The sequence below is a fragment of the Mytilus trossulus genome, chromosome 1 (assembly GCF_036588685.1).
Source record: "Mytilus trossulus isolate FHL-02 chromosome 1, PNRI_Mtr1.1.1.hap1, whole genome shotgun sequence".
Classification (NCBI taxonomy): Eukaryota; Metazoa; Mollusca; class Bivalvia; order Mytilida; family Mytilidae; genus Mytilus; species Mytilus trossulus.
This window is the reverse complement of record NC_086373.1, coordinates 57,338,269-57,347,645: the sequence shown is the minus strand read 5'-3', so window position 1 is coordinate 57,347,645 and position 9,377 is coordinate 57,338,269.

Sequence of the window (9,377 nt, the reverse complement as noted above, 5' to 3'; positions counted from 1 at the left end):
ACAAGCTAAACTGACACATAGGAATTCAATTAAAATCATTATGTGTTTCACGACTATTAATTAAAATTAAACTATCAATGAAATAGGCGGAAACATATCTTCTTTTCCAAAGTCTCATTCATCAAAAGAACTTAAAAGTTTAAAAGGTTGGAGTCATTTAGAACTATTCAAATACAATTTTCATTTAATTTAAGGGTGATGTTAATGTGTGTTCAGTGGACTATCTTATTATAGAGGGTAACCAGTGGATATATAATTATTTGTTTAACAGTCGTTATTACATAGAAGATTGTTATGATCAATTTTACGGTCAGCAAATCTTTAAACAAACTTAGATATTTAAACGGGAAGAGTCATTTAGAACAACGCAAATGAAATGTTCATCTAATTTGAGGGTGATGTCGATTTATAATCAGTAGACTGTCTAATTAAAGACGGTTAACAGTGGATATATATAGTAATTTCTAAAATGGTCGTTATAACAGGGACATATATTATTATCAATTCTATGGTCACCAAATCTTTGTAACTGACTTCTTAAATCTAAATCTTTAAACGAATTAAGAAGTTTAAAAGGTTGATGTCATTTAGAACAACGTGAAGAAATATTCTTTAGATTAGAGAGTAGCATCGACCAATGTTAAATAGATTTTCATATGTTCGAGGGTTACAAGTGCGGATGAAATAATTGTAAAGTCCATGGTGACTTATCATAGGTAAACGTCAAAGAAGTCAACCTGTTGTTGTACAAGATTTATTTGTATTTTCAAGTTTTAAAGAGTAAACCCTTTGTCATTAAAAAAATAAAGATATCGGATCGTTATTTCAGTTTTGTTTTTCAGCAAACAATCTATTATTTGCAAAATATCAAATATTATTGTAGGACTTAAATATTCCTTAATGTTATTTATAAGAGACCAAGGGATTAGAACACAGCACAAGTCAACCTCTACAATATATAAATCCTATCAAAGAGAACCGCCAGTCATAATTTCCATGCCCAAGTTATTATATCTGCTGATATGAAAGTATTCATCCTAAATTATCTTATCTACGGCAGTACTGTACAAAATAAATCTTACAATGCAATAACTTTTAATACAACATTACGACTTGGTACCTTTGAAATACAAATTGGTTTTTGTAATATTTATATTAAGTTCAGATATACCCCACAAATAAATATAAATAATTGTATTGAGCCCAAAACATAAGAATAAACACGCAATACATACATTTATCGCTATTTTGTGCATTTTTCCATTGATCTTTTTTGTGATGATTTTTCATATTATACTAATCGCTTGAAATGCAAAATTATTGCTATAAACTAAGAAGGTACGTGGCGTTACTAATGAAATGGACATGCGATTGACAACTTCCGTTTAGGTAAAATAGCGATTTGGTGAATGAGACCCATTACATTGCTTGTGTTTGCTAATAGTCATTAAACAGATGCTAATTTCAATTGAAAACCTAAAGTCTTTTAAAATATGGCAGTATAGCTCGTCACACTACAGAATAAACTAATATAGAAATCGAAGGCAGTTCTATTAATTGTCTATCATTGTCAATTTAGGACAGTTCTGATTTGTTTATATAAGAAGAACAAATGGGCTCACTTTGTATTATCTTGAAAGCGTCAATAGCACACTAATTTATATAATTAAATATTATGAAAACAACCGTTTATTTACTTTTTAACTGACCTGAAGATAATTATTTTGTTTAATTGGTTTTTTTTCTATAGTTTGTAGTCTACTTTGGAGACCGTGTTCGAATGGTTTAATTAAGGCATACAGACACAACGCTACACAAAACACGCCTATTTTTTTGGACCAAATAACAGATATTCAAAATATATAACATTGTCTTGCCACCTTAGCTTGCATATAAAATATAATACCAGTATGATTAAGAATTTTATTTATTTTTTCAATTATAGAACAACATTGTCTATGGGTACATGCATAACTCTTTTTGATGAATCACTACTAGACAAGAACTGTGTTTCTCTAATTTTTGTAATATTTTCACATTTCCTGACTGGTGTGAGGAAAGTATTTCTCCTCACCTGTGAAAAATCTGTTTTCGGCAAATGATTGGTTGAAATTCAACGGTGACATTACATTTTCTTGATTTCTTCTGATTTTCTTATTGTTACGTCATGAAAAAAGGCGACCATGTCTGATGACGTCACATTAAAAGTGCACCATTTTCCTCAAATCTTTGAAAAGGAAGAATAAAAATAATTAGAGAAACAGATTCCCCCACTGTCACTCGTTGTGTATTACGATAGTTCCCCACTCTCAATAGTAAAGTTTTAATTCTTTAAAAATCTCGACAAGCTTTGCGCTTTAAATTTCAAAATTTAACTGTCTCGATTGAAGAAATATCATTATACACTTGTTGCAGTTGTGGAATCTATATTTAATACATATAGTCATTATCATAGTAACAATGAGTAGATTTTTTAGAATTGCAAATGAGACTATACACAAAACTTCATACCAAAAAGATGTTATCAATTATAGGCAACCGTACAGCTTGAGAAATAAACCAGCATCGTATCGTCGTCTTTAACATGAACATAATAAAACAATGCAACATGTCTATGACGGCTCAATATTCTTAATATCCTTAACTGATCACAGATATAAGAGAATTTGCAGTCAATAACAAATAAGTAACAAAAAGTAATGTTTCTTAGACTAAAATATAAATCATTGCAAAGTCTTTAAAAAATAAATAAAAAAAAACAAATGTTTCTTAGACTTAAACATAATACAGTGTACATCCAATGTCAAAATATAGTTATCAACAAATTGTAGTACTTTAAAGTGCATATGTGTTTAACAATAATATAAGTATGAATTAAATTTAATTGTACTTAATAAAATTGTGTGGAAGTGGAATATCAAAATTGGAAGAATCAAAAACTTTCAATCAAATCAAAAGGACCATAAAAAAACACGTTGTTCATCTAAAACATCCACTATTTTCATATGTTTTAGCATAGAATTAATGAGAGGTTATTGATACATTTTATGTTGAGCTTTTCTAAATATCTATTATCGGCTTTCACGTACAAAAACAATACAAAACGTTCATTCCGGAAATACCAAAATCCCTCCTGATTGGAATTATTGGGTCCAGCAGGTTACTGATACAGGCTTAAGACTTAATTTTAAATTTCGAACTTACGATTTATTTTAAGACGTGTAATGAAAGTTTAACACGTATGCATCCTTGTTTATGGTTGATTTTGCACACATCATGAACTATGCCAATGTCTTCAGACAAACACTTAAAGTCTTGAAATACTTTGTTGAAGTGTTATCATATATGTTCGGGGTACAACACTGGAATTTTATCTTAGTTTATGCAATTAACAGATAAAATTGCTTTTTACATGAATTCAAATAAAATAAAATAACATTAAACATTTTTAAACTAATCATTATTATTTTCCTTTAATTCATTCTGAAAATTAAAATACAGACTAATTGCTCAGCCTTATAAACAATTTAAATTCATTGAGACATGAATCACTAAGTAGCACCTGACACACAATTTTTATTTCAAAAGATATGTAATATTTATCAGATTTGAAATAAATATTACTAGAACACACCCGCGAAATCGCAGGCATACACAGCTTATGAACTGTTGGAGGATGATATTTTGTAAAATATATTATGTATGAAGAATTACATTAAAGTTATCAAAAGCCCTCCCCCTTTTTCCAAAGTCCGATATTTGGTTCCTTTCTGTTAAAATCAATTATATTCGTGTTTCTGGCCTACGACCATAATTATTCTTCTCCTTTGCTACAATGCTTCTTTTGGTAAAAGTAAAATCAAATTAAACATTTGCACCGTTTCAAACAAGAAATAAATGTATAGATATATAGACCAGAGTCTGATAGTCAAAAGAATATGCTTCTATGACAATACATCAGCGCTTTTTTTTAGAGCTTTATTAGCACGCCAATGGTAGTATTTGAATCATGTATAAATGACTAATACCGACTAAGGCTAATTTGAGGGGATGTTGGAGGGGTCCTGATCCCGAAATCCCGGGCTTAAAACCTTGAAAACCCGAGATGCAGAATTTAAAGAAATTCAAAACCTTGAAATCCCGAGATGCAGAATTTAAAGAAATTCATGTCCGGCGAAATCGAAAAATATGTTCCCGGATCCCGTAAGGATCAATCCCCAAATCCCGAGCTCAAAAACACTCGATCCCACTGCCCCGAAAAAGGTCCTGCTTCTCTCTAATCTCTACCTTACTTTCATTTTTTATCCGGCGAAATCGAAAAATATGCTTCCGGATCCCGTAAGGATCAATCCCCAAATCCCGAGCTTAAAAACACTCGATCCCACCGCCCCGAAAAAGGTCCTGATTCCCTCTAATCTCTACCTTACTTTCATTTTTGCCAAATTACTATTTTAACAATAAATTTGTATGCCCCAATTATGGCCAAATATAATTATGGTTTCTAGTCTGTGTATTTGTGCGTTCGTTTATTCGGTCGTCCGTCCGTCTAGTCCGTCTGTCCCACTTCAGGTTAAGTTTTAGTCGAGGTAATTTTAGATGACGTTGAGCATGTTTTACTTATTTTAATATACATGCAAGTGGTATGACCCCTTTTTGAATAGTAAAAATTTCAAGTAAGAAAACAGTAAACAGAATCAGGAACTTTCTATCCAAAATACAGAGTCTCTATATATTAAAGTAGAATAATTGTAGATTACATGTAGATAAACGCGAAAAATATTTGTCCTCTCTAAGACTAAGGAGGTATTATAGTTTTGATTCTTGCGATTTAAACACCATGATATGGAGAACGCTCTGATTTACTTATCTGTTTTTCATTTTTGTTATCTATTATACGATTGGTTGTATTTGTGCATGTTTCAAACCGGAAGTCTTATCTATGACTAAAAGACAGTGTGATGACGGAATCATATCCGGACCCTTTTTTCTCCCAAAATAACTCAATCTGAATAATCATAAGAAAGGATGACAAATGCGAATATGCATGTTACCTATAGGATACAGAGGCATGATGATTAATTTATTGTGGAAGAAAGAGAAGCGACACCAAAAATGAGGTCTTCTCGTTTAATAGTATAGATTAGTCTGCTGTATTTTTTTTTAGAATTTTTTAATGATAGAAAATTGTAACCTTCGTGCATATTTGTGGATCTTTTAGTACAACTATGTTTTCTGTACAAAGTCAAAAGATCAAAAATACTTTCATTCGTTTAGTGTTTTTGCTTTTTCAGATTGACATTTTTTAATAAGGGACATACAATTTTTGTGTTTTTTTTACTTTTTAGTGACAAGATTCTTTGTACGGTCATTTGGTTTCATTTTGGTTGAAAATGCAAAGGTAAACATGCATGACCTTAAGAATTGTTGTCGTTATAATACGCTGCATCAATCTATGTGTGGTGTTCCTTGTCATTCAGACCTGCAAGTTATAACGTTGTACATACACATGTCATTCTTTTCGTGTTTTTTAAACAAATTAATCACTGTCATATTACCTTTACTGTTACCAATTTTCCTGATATGCAGTTTCATTTAAGTATCTCTATATATCAGGTATTGCACATCTAGTACAAATATATAAAACGATAGATCTATGAAGTTAAATGAATTCAAATATTTGACGAATTTCATTTGAAAAAGCAAATATCTTCAGTTTAAACTTTTTCTTTACTTAATTTTTAGTTCAACTAAATATTAAGAACAAAGCAGACATATTGTATCGTGTCATCAGTGTTATAGATACTTGGTACTCATGTGTGGAGAATATGAGTACACAAACTAATACGTTTGAATACTGTGGATTCATTTATTTTCGTGGGTATCAATTTTCGTGGATAGAGAAAAAAAGACGTTTCGTGGTATACGTAAATTCATGGATCGCTAATTACAAAAGAAAAAAATAAGATACGTAATTCGTCGATTTCTTTTTGATTTAGGAGATCATATAACCTCCTTGGTTTTATCAATAATAAAACAAACAAAAAAGAAGAAATTCTTTGAAAAAGTTTTGAATTGTCAAAATCCTCGCTGGTTCATTTTAGGTTAAAAAGTTCGTTGAATTATTTTTTTCTGAATTAACTGCAGCATTAAAGAGGATGAAAAATAACAAAAGTCCTGGATCTGATGGTTACACTGCAGATTTTTTTTAATTTTTTTGGATTGATATTGGTAAATTTGTCCTTAGATCTATAAATTTTGGGCATGGGAAGGGCCAAATGTCTGTCACCCAGAGGCAGGGAGTGATAACATGTATTCCAAAAGATGGTAAACCAAAACAATTTCTTAAAAATTGGAGACCTATTACTTTACTAAATTCTACATATAAATTGGCATCAAGCTGTATAGCAGAGAGAATAAAATCTGTTTTGTCAAAATTAATAAGCTCGGATCAAACTGGTTTTGTTCCAGGTAGATATATAGGCGAAAATTGTCGATTGATATATGATATTCTACATTTTACTGAAGAAAATAATATTCCAGGAATTCTCCTGCTGATTGATTTTGAGAAGGCATTTGATTCCATATCTTGGTCATTTCTTTATGATACATTAAGATATTTTAATTTTGGTGAATCTGTTATATCCTGGGTTAAAATTCTTCACTATAAAGAGAGGCTGTAGACAGGGAGATCCTTTATCCCCTTATATTTTCTTGCTATGTGCAGAAATATTAGGCATTTTGATAAGAAATAGTAAGGAGATAAAGGGTATTACTATAGATGATGCAGAGTTTGTACTTTCTCAATATGCAGATGATACATCCTTGATATTAGATGGCTCGCCGGAATCGCTAGATGCATCTCTTCGTGTTCTCCAATTGTATGCTGAAATCTCGGGACTTAAGATAAATATAGAAAAAACAAGTGTTATTTGGATAGGTAGCAAAAAACATAGTCAGGATCAAATTTGTGTAAAGTGGAGATTGAAATGGGGCTCCAGTACATTTAAACTACTTGGAATTACTTTTTCAGTCGACCTAGATAGAATGATTAATTTAAATTATAGGCCAGTTTTAGATAATATAGACAACACTTTGAAAAAATGGTCAAAACAGTATCTCACCCCCTTTGGAAAGATTACCATTTTAAAAACTTTGGTCATAGCTAAATTAAATCATCTGTTTCTATCTATCCCTAGTCCAGATGAGAATATGTTACTTAATTTAACAAATAAAATGTATGCTTTTATCTGGGATAATAAACCAGATAAGGTCAAGCGAGATCTGTTATGTCAAGATTATTATAAGGGTGGTTTAAAAATTCTAAATTTAAAAGCATTTATACAGGGACTAAAACTTACATGGGTGAGACGTTTGTATAATTCGAATTCAAAGTGGGTGAGATTAGTCTCTATTGTGGAGCAAATAAATTTTATTGAAATAAGTTATATTGGGCCTATTAAAAGGTCATCAAATAAATTTTGGCAAGAAGTTTTTGATGCTTGGAAAACCCTTAATCAAATTAGAAAACCAAGATGTATTGATGAAATTCTGTCTTATTCTTTATGGGAGGTAGAAAACTTTAAAATTGGTGGTTCAAGAGTCTACTATAAAAACTGGGCAAATGCGGGAATTTGGACAGTGCAAGATTTGTTAGATGACCAGGGCAAAGTTATGTCATTTCAAAATTTCCAACAATTATATCAATTTAGGCCAAATATTTTACATTATTATGGAATAGCACACTCGCTTAATGAGTGGTTAAACACGATAAATATTGAAGTAAACGAGAGAAAAAATTATGCAATACTACCTTTTAACATAAGTATCTTTTTTGAATCAAAAAAAGGTTCAAAAGACATGTACAACATATTGAATGAAAAATATATTACATTTGCTGCAAAGGAAAAATGGGAGAACCATCTTAATATGACTGGTATTAACTGGAAAAAAATACACACTTCGTGTACAAAATATAGTAAAAGCACTAAGCTTAGCTGGTTCCAATATAGAATTATCCATAGAATTTTAGGAACTAATTCACTACTTTACAAGATGAAAATAAATAGTAACAACATGTGTACATTTTGTAAAGAAGGACCAGAGACCATAGAACATTTATTTTGGAGCTGTCCGATGGTCGCCAGTCTCTGGCATGCACTAAACATTTGGATTTTTGAAATGACAAATATTGAACTGCCTTTAAATATTATTATGATTTTATTAGGTATCTTAGAAAATGTTAAATTGAATTTTGTTAAAAATAAGATTATTCTTTTTTCAAAATACTACATCTACCGAACAAAACTACAAGAAGTTTTGCCAAATTTAAATGCTTTAAAAAACTATTTAAAGGAACACTTGAATTTAGAAAAATACATTTCATTTAAAAACCTCTCTGTAGAGGAATATAACAAATTCTGGAGTCCCTGGGCCCCTATCATAGAATAAATAATAAATGTTAATATTTGATTGAAACACCACTTATGCATATCGCAAGAACAAGTACATGTAAGACTTCAATGTTATAAGATATTTATTTATTTTCAAGCTACTATTGCACCATCATATATATTCAATTGTTGTTTTATTATCTAATACTTCTTTTGTGTGAATATGCCATTCTGTACACCTTTGTTCATACATGTTGTGCTAGTCTATCTGTTACAATAAAGAAAATTCATTATAAAAAAAAAAAGTTCGTTGAAAACTTCTGTCACAATAATGGACAAAGACACTTAATTATTTGTTTGTTTTACAATTTATAAATGTAAATGTAAAAAAAAAAAAATTTCCCTAATCACGATATAATAAACAGTCATATAAGTAAAAGGTGTGAAAATAAATGTTCCCGTCATAAACAATATTACCTACGGGCAATATCCTGTACTTAATCCTATTAATTTTTAATCACTAGTAAACCAAACTATGACACGGTAATTAACAACTTGCAGTTATTTTCCATGAACAGTTTTAATCTATTCTAAAAAGTAAATTACCACTGATATTCGATATATTTATTATTGATTTAATTAAAATACTTGTATCTTCTTTCAATAAAAAAAAACACGTGTTATGTTACAATGTTTATCGCTAGTCAACACTATACTAGAACTGCATAACATAACCGGAAATAAACATCCGACTCCATACACATTTGTCGGGATTATTTTTCGTTGAATTCTTAAATTCGTGGTTCGCTGTGACCCACGAAACCCACGAAAATTGATATACCACGAATAAAATTGAATCCACAGTAGATTAAATCATATATGCATTGGTGTCATGGTTGATTTCAAAAACATCTTGCCCAATAAATGCCTCAATATAATAAGTTGGAGTGAAGTAAACTTAACTTATAAAGAAGGGATATAGTTACG